The sequence below is a fragment of the Ranitomeya variabilis genome, chromosome 1 (assembly GCF_051348905.1).
Source record: "Ranitomeya variabilis isolate aRanVar5 chromosome 1, aRanVar5.hap1, whole genome shotgun sequence".
NCBI classification, from domain to species: Eukaryota; Metazoa; Chordata; class Amphibia; order Anura; family Dendrobatidae; genus Ranitomeya; species Ranitomeya variabilis.
Genome location: NC_135232.1, coordinates 970,444,464 through 970,463,280, shown reverse-complemented (window position 1 = coordinate 970,463,280; position 18,817 = coordinate 970,444,464). Strand labels below are relative to the sequence as shown.

The window sequence follows — 18,817 nt, the reverse complement described above, 5'->3', positions numbered from 1 at the left end:
GTGATGGATTAATTACCGGTAGTTGGGCAGCAGAGTTAAGGACGGACTGGAAGGGTGCGAGAGTGTTAGAAGGTAGGCCACAAAGGAGGATGTTGCAGTAGTCGAGGCAGGAGATGATTAGGGCATGCACAAACATTTTGGTAGAGTGAGGGTTGAGGAAAGGACGGATTTTGGAAATATTTTTTGAGCTGGAGGCGACAGGAGGTGCAGTGAGCTTGGATGTGCGGTTTGAAGGACAGGGCAGAGTCAAGGGTTACTCCAAGGCAGCGGATTTTGGGGACAGGGGAAAGTGTGATTTCATTTATTTTGATAGATCAGGTAGGGAAGATATGCGAGATGGAGGAAAGATAATTATAATTAGTTCAGATTTGTCCACATTGAGCTTGAGGAAGCGAGAGGAGAAGAAGGATATGGCTGATAGACACTCTGGGATTCTGGAGAGCAGAGGTAGATCTGAATGTCATCAGCATGTAGATGGTACTGGAAGCCATAGGACCTTATGAGTTGTCCCAGGCCGAATGTATAGATTGAGAAGAGTAAGGGTCCTAGGACAGAGCCTTGAGGGACACCAACAGAGAGGGGGTGAGACGAAGAGGTAGTATGAGAGTAGGAAACGCAAAATGTGCGGTTGGTAAGGTATAGGGAGATCCAAGATAGGGCAAAGTCTTTGACACCAAAGGAAGAGAGGATCTGTAGTAGGAGGCAGTGGTCAACTGTGTCAAAGGCAGAGGACAGGTCTAGAAAGAGGAGTATAGAGAACTGTCTGTTAGCTTTGGCTGTAAGTAAGTCGTTAGTAATTTTATTCAGGGCAGTGTCAGTGGAATGGTGGGGACGGATGCCAGATTGTAGGTTGTTGAAGAGAGAGTTAGATGCAAAATGAGAGGAAAGTTCAGCATGGACGTGCTGCTCAAGGAGTTTGGAAGCAAATGGGAGCAAAGATATGAGGCAATAGCTGGACATAGAGCTTGGGTCAACGGATGGCTTTTTGAGGAAAGGTGTGATTGTGGCATGTTTGAAAGCAGAGGGGAAGGTACCAGAAGTTAGTGATAGGTTGAAGAGATGGGTTAAGGATGGGATTAGTGTGGTGGTGAGGTTGGGGAGGAGGTGGGATGGGGTCAAGCGCACAAGTGGTGAGGTGTGATTTGGAGAGAAGATGAGCAAGCTCCCCTTCAGTGATTTTGGAGAGGGAAGTTATGGGGTTAGAGCATTGGTCTGGTATACAAAGGGGTTGTGGTGGTTTGACAACAAAGACTTGCTTTATTTTGTCTATCTTATTTTTGAAGTGCGTGGCAAAGTCCTCGGCAACGATTAGGGAACTCGGAGGGGGCAGTGGTGGGCGGAGGAGGGAGTTAAAAGTGTTGAACAACTGTTTGGGGTTGTGGGATAAAAAGATACAAGGGATGTAAAATAGGCATGTTTACCAAAGGTGAGAGCTGATTTGAATGCGAGTGTTGCTTGTTTGAGTTATGTGGTTATCCACCACACTTGGATCCTTCAAATGAAACCTGAAAACCCACCTCTTCAAGAAAGCTTACAACCTGTAATGACCACAAGGCCACCTCAACAACCATCGGAGCTACGGCAACCCCCGACCTACTGTCTCCTTCCCCATAATCCAGTAGAATGTAAGTCCGCAAGGGCAGGGTCCTCTTCCCTCTGTACAAGTCTGTCATTGTTAGTTTGTTTTCTGTAAGTGATATTTGTATTTTGATGTAACCCCTTCTCATGTACAGCACCATGAAATTAATGGTGCTATATAAATAAATAATAATAATATATGGGTGCGAGTGAGCCGAGTCTCGGTGCCAATCACAGCATGCTGTGACTGTTCTCGCATGCTGATTCGGCATTATACTGTGTGTGGGGGAGGCTGCATTATACTGAGGGGGCTGCATTATACTCTGAAGAGGCTTCATTATACTGTGTGTGGGGGAGGGGTTGCATTATACTGTGTGGGGGGCTGAATTATACTGTGGGTATGGGGCTGCATTAAACTCTGAGGGGGCTGCTTTATACTCTAGGGGCTGCATTATACTGTGTGTGTGGGGGGCTGCATTATACTCTGATGGGACTTCATTATACTCTGAAGAGGCTGCATTATACTGTGTGAGGGGGCTGCATTATACTGTGTGTTTGGCGGGCTGAATTGTACTGTGTGGGGGGCTTCATTATACTCAGGGGGCTGCATTATACTGTGTGTTTGTGTGAGGGCTGAATTATGCTGTGCGTGGGGGGGGCTGTATTATACTGTGTGTGGGGCTGCGTTATACTCTGGGGAGCTGCATTATACTGTGTATGGTCTGCTTTATACTCTGAGGGGGCTGCATTATACTGTGTGTGTTTTGGGCTGCATTACATCCTGGGGGGCTGCATTATACTCTGAGGTGGCTGCATTATACTCTGAGATGGCTGCATTATACTCTGAAGGGGCAGCATTATACTCTGAAGGGGGCTGCATTATGCTCTGTGAAGGGACTACATTATACTCTATGAAGGGACCACTGGACGGAAGTACTTACTTGCGGAGCTTGGCCATCTACTTGTAGTGGCCAGGGCTTGTGACTGCACATCCACCTCCTATAGAATTGAATAGGTCACTACAAGTAGACGGCCAAGCTCCTCAATGAAGTACTTCCGGCCGGCACCGATAACAGCTGATTGGCGCGGGTAAGGATAGGGCATCAATGTAAAAGTACTGGACAACCTCTTTAAGGCTGTATAGAATGAGCATTGGTCTGTTTTTCTATTAGCCAAAACATCATAACAATATTTTACATTTTGTTTAATAAGGGCGAAGCTAGGGTTGTCCTATGACAACTAAAGACTGGTATGCCCAACAAATCTAACAAAAGGAGCTACGAAAACTTGGTGCCATAATTTCAAATAAATCAGTAATAGAACTGGAGTGCCCTGGCCCCTTTGGTTTGCGAAGTTTCAGACCCCCACTGATCAGACATTTATCACCTATTCTCTGGCTAGGTCACCAAAGTTTAAGCTGTGAAAAACCTACTTAACTGCAGTAATTACAGAATCAGCTCCCATGGCTGCTGAAATGTGATGAATAATGCTAAGACAGATTCACACTTCCTTTAACACACACATTAGTGACCATAAATCTCACTCTCTTTTATGGCCTCACCAGGTCAAAGAAAATTCCTTGGCTAAGGCTTCACAATACTATAAAAAAAAGCAGAAATGGATGCTTTACAACAATTGAGGCCTCAAAAAAATGTATATTTTATTGACTTAAAATTTTGAGGTGGACTATTTTCGTACAGTTTGAGAACATTCGTTGTCTATGGCAGGGATGTCAAACTCAAATTCACAGAGAGACCAAATTAAAAGCTTAGACAAAGTCATGGGCTAACCTTGATAATTATAAGAAAAAAATGTCTACAATTGAGGAAGTTTTTCCTTATCATCAAATAACAAGAACCTTTTCACATGGAAACAAACTTAAAGGGGATGGACCACGAGCTAAGTACATTTTAATTAATACATCTTAGCATATTGGAATAATATACTTTGTCATGTAAGAGCAGTAAAAAGCATATGACACCATGGCCTAAGTTAAATAAGTAATAACAAAGGATAAAAAAACCTTTAGTAATACAGATAATAAAGTATAATGCCAATAACAGGGCTTCAAAACAGTGTAAGACACCCCCACAGTGAATTCCACCATAGCACCCTCCACATGCATGGTATGATGACACTGCTGTACCCCCCAAACCGACCCGGCAAAGTATGGTAACCCCATCATAGTATGATTCCCAAACTGTAAACCCCACAGAGCTACACATTATAATGGACCCCACACAGTCCTCTATACAGTATAATGGGCTCTGTATTGCCTTCCTAATGGCCCAACAGAGTCCTCCATACAGTATAATGGGCTCTGTATTGCCTTCCTAATGGACCCACATAGGCCTACATACAGTATAATGGGCCCTGCATTGCCTTCCATACAGTATGATAGCCCTGCATAGTCCTCCATACAGTATAATAGGCCCTTAACTCCCTTTCATCCAGTATAATGGCCCCAAATAATGCTCTATACAGTATAATAGCCCCACATATTCCTCCAGAAAGAATAATGGCCCCGTTTGGCTTCGCGGGTCAAATATATTCACCTTAGATTTGGCCCATGAGCCAGAGATTGATATCTGTGGTCTATGGGACTGAGAAAGATAGCCAAGCTAAGTAAGCATGGGTAACCCAAGTTCCCCATTCTCAATGTAGTGCCTATGTGATAAATTGTAACGGTGAGACATCCCCTTAATACAACAGAACTAAACCAGGTAATTATTGGTATCAGTGTTTTATTGGAAGCTATTCACTTGCATTGCTGAGTACGTTATTAGCTCTCACAAAATCTGCAACAAACCTGCATGTGTAAATGAAGGAGAAATGTATTCGGAAGCATTTAAAAGGGTCATCTCCCGTTTGTAAGTTATATTTTAACCATGGGTTGGGGAACAACTTCCCATTCCCTGGGGTCCTACCCCTGGAACCTCCATCAATCCTAAGAACCAGGGTTCTATGAATGAAACCGCTCATTTCATTCTTATGGAAGTGCAGAAGACCAGCCGCATCACTCAGCTATCTCGGATGGTCACATTAAGAATGAGTGGAGCAGCAGGCCGCATGATCAACTATTGCTCCATTCACATGAGGCTCTTTGGAGTCCCGGTTTTCGGGATCAGTGGGAGTCTCATCAGTTGACTGGGAAGATATCCCCTATCCCATGGTTATGGGATAACTTCCAAGCTTGAGAGTACCCATTTAATAAGTTATGCCCTCACCTCCTTTAAATGGTCAAATACTGACAAGTGTTCCAATGTGAAAATGGTGGCACATATACTCTGCAGTCTAGGCAAACACAATGTGCTCTCTTTGCTATGTAATATGCTAAAAATATCTCTCTCATTGATAATATAATATTAAAGCTTTTTTAAGGTATTGAACTATCCCTTTAAGAATGGAGAACATTAATATTTCTCAGGAACATTCAAACAGACTGACGTTAAACTGATTCCTCTCAGCATTCTGGTGGACACTTTAGCGTCAGAACACGTTCTACTACATATTTTACATATTCTTGTACCGATAAATCACAGAGCAGCAATGTGTAAGACAAAAATGCAGCTTCATTATCCTTTGTTTATTATTAGGACAAATTAAATTTAACACTCAATAAAGATTCGAGGCAAGTCTTTACGGGGACACTGTCTTATTATTTTTTTAAAGGCGTGCTCCAGTACTTAAAATGTAATTACCGTAGCTTTGTTATAAAATTTCCTACACTTCTCCCTATCTAGCTAATCACTAAAATGAGAGAAGTCTCAAATGGGACATCCTAGAAGGCTGGGGCTGCACTCACTACCCGCAGCATCTAGCGCCCCTCCTGGAACAGGAAGTCATCAGGGGGCAGCGCTGCAGTTACTGACTTCAGTTTCTTGTACGACCACCCCCTGAAGATGTCCTGGATCCTCGGTGATGGATGCTGTGGGAGAGGTGAGTGCAGCGCCCGCATTCTGCACCTGTCTCCGCTGCAGCTTCTGTGAAAAGAGACGTTGTCAGGGGGTGGAGATAGAAGCCGTGAGTGACACCAGTGACACCCCCTGATGACATTTCATTTGAGGGCAGTGCTAGAAGCTGCGGGACGGCGCTGGTGTCACTCACTGCTTCTATCACTGCCCCTTGACAATATCCTCTTTCACAGTTAGAAGATTCGGTGGAGATAAAAGCAGAGAGCAGGCACTGCACTTATCTCTCCCACGGATTCTATCACTATGACCATGGATCCAAGACATCTTCAGAGGGATTCGATGCAAGAAACTCTAGTAACTGCTGCGCCATCCCAAGAAGACATCCAGTTCCAGACGATACATGCTGCAGGGAAGTGAATGCAGCCCAGCCTCTTGTGACCTCAAGTATGAGACTCATTTCAAACGAACCGTCACAGGAAGCGCAGTGAAAAAAGACACATTAGGGATTAGCTAGATAGAGAAAAGTGTAGGGTGTTGTATAGTAAAGTGAATTAAAAAAGTGGTTAGGGTGTAAAGATAGTTAGAAAAGACATTTTAGGTACCGGACCCACCCATTAATCATCTTTAGAGACATCCTGAATATTGCAATGGTTAGATTGAAATCACTGGGCTTCTGGGCATTAAGCAGGTGTCCCCAACACATTTCTACAGGAGGGCGTTTTTTTTTTCCTAAAAGGAGTTATTTACTACTAAGCTGAACTGAGCTGAAAGAGCACACCAGGGGACTGACTCTTCTAGCTCAAACAGAATGTCAATGATACAGCTAATCAGTGGCTGATGACTGGCTGCAGTGGTCACATGACTTTCCCTTCCAGAAAAATTGAGGAGACAGAGGGGGACTTAGGTAGAAGCATGAAGCAATAGTGAAAGTCTAGTAGGTGAGCAGTTACTCGGCTCTATTCAGAACTGCCATAGTAGGGAATGTAGAGAGTCGGACATAGGTGGGACCCACATCTATTTGACATTTATTCCACAAACCTGTGTGAATATGGTATAAATATCTATCATGATTAGTGATGAGCGAGTATACTTGTTGCTCGGGTTTTCCAGTGCACGCTCGGGTGGTCTCCGAGTATTTGTGACTGCTTAGAGATTTAGTTTTTGTCATGCAGCTGCATGATTTACAGCTGCTAGCCAGCCTGAGTACATGTGGGGGTTGCCTGGTTGCTAGGGAATCCCCACATGTAATCAAGCTGTCTAGTAGCCGCAAATCATGCAGCTGAGGCAACGAAAACTAAATCTCCGAGCAGTCACAAATACTCGGAGACCACCCGAGCGTGCTCAGGAAAACCCGAGCAACAAGTATACTCGCTCATCACTAATCATGATACAACCCCTCCAAGGTGACCACAAATGTGTTAGCCTTTCCTGCTGTCCCATTAATATTAGATAGTCGCCCTCCTTATACAAGTTGTGGTGTTTCCATTTAATGTTTTGTTATTTGCCTGTAGGCATGACAGAGTATTAGCTGTGTTTCTGCTGATTTTTAAGACTGGCCACAGCATTATTTATATCTTAGGTACAGTCGAGAGCTTGGTAAAACCTGGGCGTGGGAATTTGTAGTTTTGTAGCTTGGGGCGGCCAGTCATCCAAGCACCAGGTTCTATGTCGGTGGCCAATTTGTTCTTTGGTCCTGGACACCTGAGACACAATGCGGCATTAGGAGCTGAATTTCAGAATTTGGCTTCAGAGCTAAACGTACAAACGGGTAGAGCTAAAATACTAGCGTCATTCACTTGTTCAGTGAGTGGAACAGAGAGAACAGAGATTCTAGAGTGTTCCTCAGATGAATCGCGCTTCTTTTCAGAAATTCCCATGAGTTATGCGGAATTGTTTCCATGAGAACAATATGTGCAGATTAGTAACCAGTTCTTTTCAGAGAGTAGGGGAACAAGCAAACAAAAAAAATCTTCTCAATGTAAGAAAGGTAGAAAGCACAGGAAGTTATTACCACCTATATAACAGATGGATAGCAGTAATATCTCTTCTAAATTCCCACAAGTTTCATAACTTTCATAATAATCGAGATATTGGAAGGCAATAAAACCTGATGATTTTGGATGCTCTGCACTGCACTAGCAGATTGAGACACTGAATAAGTACAGTAAGTGGGTGCCATTAGTTAGAGTAGACAAAGTAGAAACCTCAGCACCACGAAAAAGAAAATGGGACTGTAGGTCTTGCTGCAGTATTATTTACAGTGTCATGAACAGCTAAGCAAGTTGAAGATGAAATGATCTCTAACAGGCCTAAAGTTAAAGATGACACATTTCCTTTGTATTTTAGGCAAAAAGAACATATGGTATATATATAGAGAGAGATATTTTTCATTGCTTACATTTTAAATATTACAAAAAGGAAAATGTTTGTGCACCCTGCAAAGTTAGAACCTAGTGGCACCCCCTTTTGAAAGTATCACAGCTTGTAGACGCTTTTTGTAGCCAGCTAAGAGTCTTTAAATTGTGAGGGATTTTCATCCATTCTTCCATGGAAAATTAGTCCAGTTCTGTGTGATTCCTGGGTCTTCTTGCATGCACTGCCATTTTGAGGTCTAGCCACAGATTATCAATGATGTTTAGATCAGGGGGCTGTGAGGGCCATTGTGAAACCTTCAGTTTGTGCCTTTTGAGGTAGCCTATTGTGGATTTTGACGTGTTATAAGAATCATTATCCTTTTGTACAAAGCCATTTTCTTTTCAAATTCAGTGTATTTTACAGATGATGTTATGTTTGCATCAATAATTAGTTGACATTTAATTAAATCCATTCTTCCCGCTACCCGTGAAATGTTCCCCGTGCCATTGGCTGCAACACAACCTTAAAGTATGATTAATCCACCCCCATGCTTTATAGTTGTCGAGATGTCCTTTTCCTTAAATTCTGTGCCCTTTTATCTTCACACTCCTTTGATCAATGTGGCCTAAGAGTTCTATTTTAACCTCATCGGTCCACAGGACTCGTTTCCATAATGCATCAAGCTTGATTAGTCTGGACCATGAGTCTACTCCTCAAACACACTATATTTAAAAGGACAGTGCTGCTGGTGTTGCTCCTTCATCTAATAAATTACAACAGGACCTGGGTGTCATAAGGATGCTTCAGCAAATATACCATCCAGCATGCAGTGGCATCTTTTGATACCTGATGTCAAATCAAGTGGAAAGTACTGTATGCATACACAACTTCCTGAAAGAACTCAGTTCAGTTATTTCTGTACTCCTGTTGATAATAATTTGATATTCTCTACTCTGAATGTACCCCAGGGTTTAGTGCGAGGACCATACCTCCCAAATGGCCAAGATAAAAGATGCATTTTAGAATTTGGGGAGCTGTCCAGCTGTCGTGGAGATTCGGGGGTATATCCCAACTTTAACTTGAAGATTGTGGGCCCCAATGCAAAATCTCCAAGCAGGCCGAAAACGATCACAGGTCTTTAATAGTATTAGTCTTCTCTTATGGGCCAAAAAGACCTTTTGAGGTCCCCTACGAATCAGGGCTGCAACCCCTTAACCCATTATAGTTGTGTCCCTATCCAAACTAAAGGCCTATGCTGCTGTCTGGTGCCTTAATACAGCATCTTATCTTGTACAAGCATTACCTCAATGGAAGTATGCCTCAATAGCATGTCTTATTATAGCAGTTTATCGGGCCTTAAAACGGATCAGTTCAGAACTATTCCATTTTTTTCACGTCTGTGAACCCTAAATTGCAGATAACTCGTTTCTTCTATGGTATCAGTCATCATAATATGCAAAGGAAGAGTCAAGTGCAGCTCCCTCATCATGAATACAACAGATCAGAGTCGGCCGTATTCTTTCTGAGCACTTTTTATGAGCCGCTTTGCCTCGTGCACCTGTCATGATGATATAGTGTCCTCTAAATAGCATTACTTCTGGAATCTACAGAATGGCCAATTTCAGAATATATAGAAGGTACATTGGTTGATTTGTCTTCTTCTTTATCACTTTACTATACACGTAGAAAATGATCTGAACCTCCCAAGTTGCAAGTCAACAGGACATTTTTTGCCAGTCACTACCAAATGATGAAAATGTTATATCAAACAAAATGTAACTACAATAAACTATAAACTACTGGATACATTACAGAATATTTATTTATTGGAAGGTCAAACAGCCAACACGTTCCCACCACTTCTTACCCCACAATGAGTCTATTGTAGCCTTGATTCATAGATGTTATAGTCACATTCTTCTAGACTAGCGGCATTATTCAGACCTTACAATCTGGAATTAGATGGTCAATTTAGGGTCCGTAGATACAAAAAACATTACGGCATCACTTCTTTCACAAAATTCATTGCACAAGTGAATGAATAAACTATTGAAAGAAGGGGAGAAAGACAGGCGACCTTTAAATTAAGACTGCCCATGGAAAACTAGTAGCTGACATTTAAGGAATATGCAACTTGGTTGTTCAGTATGAAATCAGTTATTGCTAATTAGACACGTACATCGTTACTGATAGGTTGACAGGCCAATTTCAGATCACATATTACCTTACAAAGCCTGAAATGACATAAATAGAAAATAATAGTAAGTGGTAAATAGCAGAAGCCTTATTCCATGCATTTGAAAAAAGTCTTGTATAGTATTTCTCATTTATACAAGTTTAGGGGGATAAATGGATGACAACCAATACATATATTGTCAGGATTGTTGCCAAGGTTCATGTAACTACAGAAAAGGCCACGGCTCTACAGGGACGCATATCCCACAGTAGATCACAGCGCAAAATCACCTGCAATATATACAGCGTTGTGTTATGTGAACACAGAAGACTCTTATTATATATATATATATATATATATATATATATATATATATATAAATATATATATATTGCAATAGGATGAAATGTTATCATAACCCTATGGGGCATTAGATTGCATGGGGTTTTGTGATAACTAAAACAATGAGCAATGTTCCAGAAATCAGAGATAATGACGTGAACATGCAACATGCAATGTCATGGTCGGACTTCTAACATAGGCAATATCCCAACGTGTTATAGTGAGTGCGTGCCGTTATCAGATACAATAAATTGCTTTGGAGCGCAAATTTTAGGAAATGATCCTCTCTGTTCTTGTACTGATAAGCTAACTTGCAGCGCGATGGCCGTATAATCACTCTCATTCAGCTTTTCCTGAAAAATATAACCAAATAGGGACTGAATAAAAGTTTTAATAGCTGAATAACTCGAGTTGTTCTTTTTTTTTGTTGTCATTATTTAGTTTGTGGCAAATGCTGCTTATCCATTAGTACTTCACACACACATATATATATATATATATATATATATATATATATATATATATATATATATATATATATATATATATATATATATATATATAATTGATATCAATGGACCCTATAACACTTCTTCATATACTGGTATGCCTCGTAAGTGATAATAGTAAATTACAGCCTAGTACGCAGGAAGCCCCCCACCCAGCCCCTGCATCCGCAATGTTGGCATTGCAGAAAGGCACAGAAATGTGTGACAATAAGGAACATAAAGCACAACACATGCTTACATTGCAGTAATGTACAGAATATATAGGAAGAGCAGCATTATAAATAGTGCAGGAACAGCTGCTGGAGAGAACTATGAATGGAAAGTCAGGTCAGCGTAGAACAATGCATTGTGTGACCGCTCAGCACAGTTACTCACTGGTACTCCATGGCTTCATCCTATCATGTGCAGCTCAGATACCAAGTGATGGGTCCTGTGACAGATCAGCCCCAATGTCCTCATTCAGCTGCAGAGTGAAAGGCTCCTCTCAGCACAAACACAAGCAGCTAGTCAGCTCCAGAGAGGGGGGAGGAGGTGCAGGGGCTGAGGGAGTGTCACCATGATCAGGGCCTACCCTCTGCCTGGTGCCTACCCTGCTCATCTTACTTAGAAAGTGCCCTGGAGAGATCCAGTGTCCAGAACCTGGAATGGTCACCATACTTAGCTAATAACAAGCTGTGCCATAAATTGCCGAATAGGTTGTTACATAGAAATGGTGTTCATCAGCTAATTTACACAAAGTCATATTTTCTAATGCTTCCTGATAGAGAATATACTGGGTCGTGGTGGCACCATACAGGGGCACACATAGCGATGCTGCTTCAGCCCCAAAAGTGAAGAAAAACACTGCCACCTTTACAAAAATGTTGCAAAGGTTTTCCACACCCAGACACAAACCTACATATGGTACGGATTCACTCTGGTTGGCATTAGGTAGCGTTCACACAGGCAATGCCGTTTTGGACCAAACACATGCGCTGCAGTTTTTATTACTTTTCACAGGTTTGAAAACCATAAACATAAATCCATAATCTTGTCCAAACATTAACTAAACAGAACAGACCCTGGCTACTCATACATGGATGAGCTCTCCCCAGCTCGGTCACACCAAACAACAATTGTCCATAGCAACCACTGATACCTGTGGTTTTCTGCACACGGTCTCTGCAGACTCTTCTCAGAGAGGGGGGTTCTGGCCTCTCTTCAGCACCAAGTCACATGCAGTCTGGTGCTCACCATCTGTGCATTCACAAGTTAACACTTTTGACTCTGCTATGTTCAGCAGATTGACTGACTTCTCAGTCACTACCTTCAGAGAGATAGCCCAGCATGTCTTTTATTGTCTCTCTCTCAGCTACAGCTCACATCTTGCCTGGTCCCACAATGAATCTACTTCCTGATTCTTAGAGAAACCATGCTGGTGCTTCTAATCAAACTCTGTAAAGTTGAGATTGAACTCTGTCCTTTCCAGCTATGCTACAACATATATACACAGCAGCAGAGAATCCTCACAGCGTGCACAATGTGAGACTTGCAGCCTAAGGCCGGACAACCCCTTTAAGAACTATTTGTAGTGTGAAAACAAGGAGTCTGAGAAGTGATGATATGGCCTTCACAGAGCTCTGACCTCAACATCATCGAGTCTGCCTGGTATTACATGAAGAGACATAACGATTTGCACAGCCTTCATCCACAGAAGATTTGTGGTTAGTTCTACAAGATGTTTGGAACAACTTCCTTGCCAGTTGTGTGCCTAGAAGAACTGATGCTTTGATACTGATTTGAAGACAAACAGAGGTCACATGAAATATTGATTTAATTTAGATTTTAGTTTTATTCATTCACTTTGGATTTTGTTAGTTGATAAAAAATAAACATTTCTTTTTTTCACACCTGTCTAAAACTTTTGCACAGCATTGTATACACACTCATATATGCCTCCAAGACAGATCATGATTACGGGTCAGTTAGTTTATGGTGTTTTCTATCATTCTATACTTCCTCTGAGAGATCCGGACCATCAACTTTTCCTCTGTCTCTTGAGGCAATGTAAGGCATTGGAACACATATATCAATAATGTGGTCAGAACAGTATACAGGGTCATTTTCATGCATAATTGCTAACAGTCAAGAATTTCCCAGCATTCTCTGAGGACAAAAAGGGGTGGAGTTTACATAAAATTGTTAATTGGACAGAAAAATAAATCCCTACTTTTGTAATGGGGAAGTTGGTAACTACAGTACAGACCAAAAGTTTGGACACACCTTCTCATTTAAAGATTTTTCTGTATTTTCATGACTATGAAAATTGTACATTCACACTGAAGGCATCAAAACTATGAATTAACATATGTGGAATTATATAGTGCGAAACAACTGAAATTATGTCTTATATTCTAGGTTCTTCAAAGTAGCCACCTTTTGCTTTGATGACTGCTTTGCACACTCTTGGCATTCTCTTGATGAGCTTCAAGAGGTAGTCACTGGGAATGGTTTTCACTTCACAGGTGTGCCCTGTCAGGTTTAATAAGTCTGATTTCTTGCCTTATAAATGGGGTTGGGACCATCAGTCAGTCAGTCCGAAAAATTGGGAAAACGTTGAAAGTGTCCCAAAGTGCAGTGGCAAAAGCCATCAAGCGCTACAAAGAAACTGGCTCACATGAGGACCGCCTGTTGTGAATTCTGTTCTTGGGCTCCCTCCGGTGGTTGTTGGTGGTAGTGCAGTTTTCTTGGGGTTGTAATCCGGGCAGGTGTTTCTGCTGATTGCAGCTCTATTAGGTATTTAGGTGTGCAGGATCCATGAGTCCATGTCAGTTGTCCATTGTACTTGGAGGGATTGCATCTCTCTCTGGCTCCTCAATCCCTGCTGCCAATTCAGCTAAGATAAGTGTCTGTTTTTTTTGTCTTTGTGCACACATGCAGTGTGCTTTGCAATTCAGTGCAATTCATTGTGTTTTTGTCCAGCTTAGACTTTGTTTGGATTTTTCAGTCATGCTGGATTCTCAGGAGATGCAGATATACTTTCTATGTCTTTAGTTAGATGTAGAATATTGGTATTATCTGTTGTGGATATTTTTAGGATTTTAATACTGACCGCTTAGAATTCTGCCCTATCCTTTTCTATTTAGCTAGAAGTGCCTCTTTTGCTAAATCCTGTTTTTCTGTCTGCGTGTGTTTTTCCTCTTATACTCACAGTCAATATTTGTGGGGGGCTGCCTATCCTTTGGGGTTCTGCTCTGAGGCAAGATAGAATTCCCATTTCCATCTATAGGGGTATTTAGTCCTCTGGCTGTGTCGAGGTGTCTAGGACGTGTTAGGTACATCCCACGGCTACTTCTAGTTGCGGTGTTAGTTTAGGGTTTGCGGTCAGTACAGGTACCACCTACTCCTGAGAAAGTCTCTCATGCGGCTCCAAGGTCACCGGATCATAACAACCGCCCCAGGAAAGGAAGACCAAGAGTCACCTCTGCTTCTGAGGATAAGTTTATCTGAATCACCAGCCTCAGAAATTGCAGGTTAACAGCAGCTCAGATTAGAGACCAGGTCAATGCCACACAGAGTTCTAGCAGCAGACACATCTCTACAACAACTGTTGAGAGGAGACTTTGTGCAGCAGGCCTTTATGGTAAAATAGCTGCTAGGAAACCACTGCTAAGGACAGGCAACAAGCAGAAGAGACTTGTTTGGGCTAAAGAACACAAGGAATGGACATTAGACAAGTGGAAATCTGTGCTTTGGTCTGATCAGTCCAAATTTGAGATCTTTGGTTCCAACCACCGTGTCTTTATGCGACACAGAAAAGGTGAACGGATGGACTCTACATGCCTGGTTCCCACCGTGAAGCATGGAGGAGGAGGTGTGATGATGTGGGGGTGCTTTGCTGGTGACACTGTTGGGGATTTATTCAAAATTGAAGGCATACTAAACCAGCATGGCTACCACAGCATCTTGCAGCGACATGCTATTCCATCCGGTTTGCGTTTAGTTGGACCATCATTTATTTTTCAACAGGACAATGACCCCAAACACACCTCCAGGCTGTGTAAGGGCTTTTTGACCAAGAAGGAGAGTGATGGGGTGCTATGCCAGATGACCTGGCCTCCACAGTCACCAGACCTGAACCCAATCGAGATGGTTTGGGGTGAGCTGGACCGCAGAGTAAAGGCAAAAGGGCCAACAAGTGCTAAGCATCTCTGGGAACTCCTTCAAGATTGTTGGAAGGCCATTCCCGGTGACTACCTCTTGAAGCTCATCAAGAGAATGCCAAGAGTGTGCAAAGCAGTCATCAAAGCAAAAGGTGGCTACTTTGAAGAACCTAGAATATAAGACATAATTTCAGTTGTTTCACACTTTTTTGTTAAGTATATAATTCCACATGTGTTAATTCATAGTTTTGATGCCTTCAGTGTGAATGTACAATTTTCATAGTCATGAAAAATCTTTAAATGAGAAGGTGTGTCCAAACTTTTGGTCTGTACTGTATGTTCACGCATGTATTTTCCTCATTGTTTCACATAATTAGCTGCTGCCAGAAACCTCTGCTACTGCTTTTCTGCAGTGGGAACATAGGACTTAGCACCCTAAAATCCAACATGTCTGATGATTCTTTCTCAAGACATCTGCCATCAAGGAAGGACTGGGATACCACTGTATACCTTTAACCAGCCTGACTGAAATTGGTGGGTTCATCCGAGTTGGCTCTAATGTGTATTGGCCCCATAAAAATAACATCTTTAAAAGGGGGGTTTCCATCTTGGAATATTAATACACATATAATGATGAAATACATTTATAGTGTGTCTGTTACCGCCAAACTCAAATTAACCCTGCTATTCTCCTGTTTACCACTATACACTTGTTATCTTCCGGTCATTTTTGACCGGACCTAATAAAGTCTTGATTTTTAGCTAATTTAAGTGTTTTAATTGAATAATTTTTGCAGTATTATATTGTATGTGAACCTGGTTGTTTATAAACAAATGAAAAATTGAAAGAAAAACTTACTTTTTATTGTTTTTTGTCAAAACATTTAACATGGCTTTATTGGAATATTTATTCATATTGCATATTTGCACATACAAAAATAATTATTCATCCAACTGTAAACTATAACTACCGTATTTTCCGGCGTATAAGACGACTTTTTAACCCCCGAAAATCTTCTTAAAAGTCGGGGGTCGTCTTATACGCCGGGAATCGACTTGTACGCCGGTGTATATGGTGGGTGGGGAGGGGGAGTGATCCTGATGACGAGGGGGCGTCTCACAGGAAAGTGAGTAATCCCCATTACCTTATCCTAGCGGTGCAGCGTGGGGGTGTCAGTGCTGGGAGCGGCGGCGGCTGCTGTGTTCTGGTGCGGCGGCTCCTCTTCTGTGTGGGGCCTCTGTGCTGTGAGGTGGCGGCGGCAGCGGCGTATCTTTATCCAGTTGGGGCTCCTCCGGCATCTCCTTAGCCCTGGAGGCCCCGCCGCAACTCCATCGGTGCAATGTGGTGGCCTCCGGGAAAATGGCCGCTGCTCAGATTCAGATCTCGTGTCCCGAGATTTCGGGACGAGATCTGAATCTGAGCAGCGGCCATTTTCCCGGAGGCCACCGCATCGCACCTATTGAGCTGCCTCCGGGAAAATGGCCGCTGCATTGCACTCATGGAGTTGCGGCGGGGCCTCCAGGGCTAAGGAGATGCCGGAGGAGCCCCAACTGGATAAAGATATGCCGCCGCCACCGCCACCGCCACCGCACAGCACAGCACAGAGGCCCCACACAGAAGAGGAGCCGCCGCACCAGAGCACAGCAGCCGCCGCACCAGAACACAGCAGCCGCCGCCACTCCCAGCACTGAGACCCCCACGCTGCACCGCTACGATAAGGTAATGGGGGATACTCACTTTCCTGTGAGACGCCCCCTCGTCATCAGGATCACTCCCTCCCCCCCCAAAAAGGCACATATTCACCGGCCCTATAAGACGACATAGGGTGTATAAGAAGACCCCCGACTTTTAAGAAGATTTTATATTTTAACTGGTAAAGTTGGGGGGTCGTCTTATACGCCCAGTCGTCTTATACGCCGGAAAATACGGTAATAACAATAAATGTATGTGTAAATCTGTATGGACCAAAAGGACCTAAATAAATTGATAAATAGTAGTAGATGTAATATATAGTCCAAAATGAGATTATAGCTCCTTTATTTTACTCATAAAATGGCTGGAGATCACTATAAAAGGCTATCGGTCATTTTTGACCGAAGAGTACAAGTGTATAAAAAATTGTGGAGCAAAAAGTAAACATAAAAAAAAATATACAAAAATACGCATAGTAAGAACCCCTCAAATGAGGAAAAGTCCATCAACCACAAGTTTCAGAACCGCATCTTGAATTTTTTTTTAAATATTAAAGTTCGAAATCGGTCGTTTTTGACCGAAGACAAAAGCAGGGTTAAATGTCTGAAGTGGGAAAACCCTATTACAAATTAATACACAACATTTTTCTTATGCACTTATGTGTATGATTTCATAAATATGCACAATTTGAATTTCGTACATTGACTTTATTAGGGGTTAAGCATCTAATCTTCCTAGTAGTGTGAGACAATCTTAGATGCCAGAGACAGCAGGACCTGACTGCAGGTTGTTCACCATCTCATTTGCCCACACAATACAATAAGCCGAGCGTGTGCAACCTGCCAGTTTCTTTCCGCAGTAGCTGTTTGTACTTATCAGCTCCGTGCATTCTGATCCCAAAGCTATATCAGCAAAGCACACTGCACTGAAGCCTATTGCATAAACCATCCCTTTTATTCCGGGCCTGGGAGATAATGGTGTTACGCACAACAATCAATGAATTTTGGAAAGTGTTCAGATCAATTAGACCTTATCCAGCAAAGTGAATTCTTACTTTAAACAGTGTCTTACGATGTCAACACACAGAGGAGAACGATAGAAAATGTATTCTTTTTACTTCTTTAACATTATTAGGAAGCTCCTATTGACATTGTGGTAGTAATAAGAAGTTTATTTATTTTTCTCACATATATAGCACCATTAATTTCATGGAGCTTTACAGCCATCATCGGCACTGCCCCATTGGAGCTCACAGTCTAGATTCCTCATCACTATGTCTTTGGAGGGTGGGAGGAACCATACAGTTGGTTGTTAAGTTTCCAACCATACCGATGCAGGGCTACCCCCAAGTCTTCCATGGTTTTATAATTTACCCATTATCTAAAGTACATGATTACTTAAAAGGGTTATTTCTATGATTCCTCAGGATAGGATCTAATTTACTAATTCCTATGGGTCCAACCGCTGGGACCCAGAACTATCCCAAGAACAAGACCTCTGGAACCATGCTCTGCAAAGCCCTGTATTGAGATGCACATGTTCAATCTCCTGTCCAATTATTCTCTATGAATCTGCCTAAATAGCTGAATACAGGGCTCAGTGTTCAGACCCCCAGTGGTCAGCAAGTTATCCCCTATCCTGCAGTAGATGATAATTTAGTAATTTTTGAACAACCCTTTGAGGTCTGCTTAGATAGAACAATTTCTATTCATAAATTAATACTGAAAGACTATATGCAAATTAATTGCAACTTATTTATGGCCTGTCCACATGGGCCTACAAAACTGTATGGAGAATAATCGTTAATACCATAGTTTTACCCCCTAGAGCCTGCATGCTGCCGACAGCACATCCTTTTTTACATGGGGAGATCTGCTGCCGACAAAGGTGATTTAATGGTGGCGTGCATTAACAATCCAAACAGCCGTTACAGTAGTGTTTTGCTCGTTAGTCGGCTGATCGGCAGCCTAATGCACTATTGGGTTGGGGGCATGTTTCATTTCATAAAAAAATCATTCTCTTTTTAATTTTCTTTGTACAACTGGACGCTCTGTTTTTATATATTTTTCTAAGAATATAGCTAGAGCCAATTCTGTGCTTACATTTCT

General features: G+C 42.2%; 1 protein-coding gene across 2 annotated transcripts in view; it reads right to left on the bottom strand.

Annotated features, from left to right (window-relative positions):
* TRIM2 (tripartite motif containing 2) overlaps positions 1 to 18,817 on the bottom strand; it is a 141,164-nt gene that overhangs the window by 80,114 nt on the left and 42,233 nt on the right. The window contains exon 1 of one of the 2 annotated variants that reach the window (XM_077279342.1): positions 11,250 to 11,373. The exons of the other annotated variant lie outside the window; for it this stretch is intronic. The gene's annotated coding sequence lies outside the window, so the exon portion shown is untranslated. Of the gene's footprint in view, positions 1 to 11,249; positions 11,374 to 18,817 lie in introns of those variants that run through there. 2 annotated transcript variants of the gene reach the window in all.